Here is a 2,040-nt window from a genome sequence, read left to right as displayed (position 1 = left end):
GAGATGCTGAAGTCCTGAAAGAAGAGAGTTTCCATGGGACCAGCAACAGTGCCCAGATCACTCAGAAACAGCTCCAACTGTGGCTGACCTTTCAGAAAGACCTGTGTCCCCCATGCACCAGTGCCCAGCCACCACCATCTGGAAGGGCCCTTTTGGTAGCCCGGCTTTCCCCTTCCCTCTTTCCTCCTCCTCTTTCCTACCTCCCTCAGAATCTTCCCATTGGACTCCTCTGATAGGCCAGCCTTTTCCCCAATGCCCTGGAAACCCTCTCCCTCCTCTCTGCCATTAAAGGCTCCTCCCCCTGTCGCACACCCGAGTTGGTGTGGATGGTCCACCATACCTCTGGCCTCTGCTCCTTAACCTTCTCCACTGCAACAGCCTTCCCTTCAGTTCAATCTGTCCCTCTCCCAGCCACAGCCTGGAGTGGTCTCTCCTAAAATATCCGGACTCCCGTAAGTTCAAGCTAAAGCACTTCACTATTGCCACGACCTCTGTGCTTCTCACTCAGATGCCTTCATTCCATCCACCAGTACCAGTGCCTCACTCACCTAGACCCCTCCCACATCCCCCAGCACCTGCCAACTCCTCCCTCATCTACCCCTGGCCTTCAATCCTCTCCTGACCCCGCCCCTTGCCCAGTTACCCACTGCACCCACCCAGAGCTCCTGACCAAGCGAGCTGGCTGCCTTCTCCACTTCCAGCTCTGGACGGCTGCTGCTTATGAGAAAATAGTCACCATGGAGACTCCTGGCCTCTCTTTTTCTTTCTTAATGATGGTAAAAAATACATAACATAAATATTTCCATTTTAACCACGTGTAAGGGTACAGTTCAATGGCATTAATTGTATCCCCATGGTATACAACCATCTCCTCTAGTTATTTCCAAAACAAAAATTATATACCCATTAGCCTGTACCCCCTTCCTCCCTCCTTCCCCTTCCTTTCTGATAGTCTATGTTCTGACTCTATGGCTTTCGCTAGTCTAGCTATTTCCCATGTGTGAGATTATAGGAGATTTTGCGTCTGGCTTATTTCACTCAGCATACTGTTTTCAAGGCTCATCCATGTTGTAGCATGTATGAGAAGTTCACTCGTCTTTATGGCTTGGTAATAAAGATTGCATTGTAAGGTTCCCTGGTAGCTCAGTGGATAAGCACTTGGCTGCTGTGTTAGTCTGGGTTGACTAGAGAAACAAATTTATAGACACTCATGTGTGTAAGAGAAAACGTTATATCAAAGAGCAATTGTACACTAAGAAAACATCCCAGCCCAATCCAGGTTAAGTTCATAAATTCGATACTAACCCATATGTCTGTTACCAGTCTATACATACTTCTTCAGACTCACGCAAGACGTGCAATGACACTGAATGCAGGAAGAAAGATCACAGGCCACTGGGTGGAAAGTCTTGTGGATCCAGTGGCAGTGGAAGCATCTCAGCACTGGCAGGGGCCTCCACGTGGCTCCTTTAGCTCGGAGGCTCTGGCTGCCATCAGCCTGTCTCCATGTGGCTTGTCAGCAAGAATGCAGGAAGTGAGTGTGTGTCTCGCCACCAGCGAGCTATTTATCTCCTCAGCAGCTCCAAATGAGGTCATCAAGCTGAGACCTGATTGACAGGCTAAGCCCCACCCCTTCACTCTTAAGTCTCAAATTGACAACAGATTGTGTAACTAGCACAGCTGCTAATCAAAGGATCAATGGTTCAAACACGCCAACCACCCTACAGGAAAAAAGATATGGCAGTCTTCTTCCCTAAAGACTACTGCCGGGGGCAGGTCTACTCGGTCCTACAGTGTTGTTAAGCATCGTGATGAACTTGATGGCAGCACGTTTGGGTTTGGGGGTTGATGTTCTTCATCTCTGTGTACTACATTATATTCACGCGTTTGTCTCTTGGTACTTAAGTGTTTGGGGTTGATATTTAGGGTGTTTGGGTTGATATTTGGCCTCTTTCTACCTTGGGGCTATTGTGAACAATGCTGGAATGAACCTTGGTGTACACGCATCTGTTTGTGCCTCTGTTTTCAATTCTCTTGACT

Source organism: Echinops telfairi, unplaced genomic scaffold, assembly GCF_000313985.2.
Source record: "Echinops telfairi isolate 266 unplaced genomic scaffold, ASM31398v2 ScPeMD7_12;HRSCAF=54, whole genome shotgun sequence".
Classification (NCBI taxonomy): Eukaryota; Metazoa; Chordata; class Mammalia; order Afrosoricida; family Tenrecidae; genus Echinops; species Echinops telfairi.
This window is presented reverse-complemented; position numbering follows the sequence as displayed.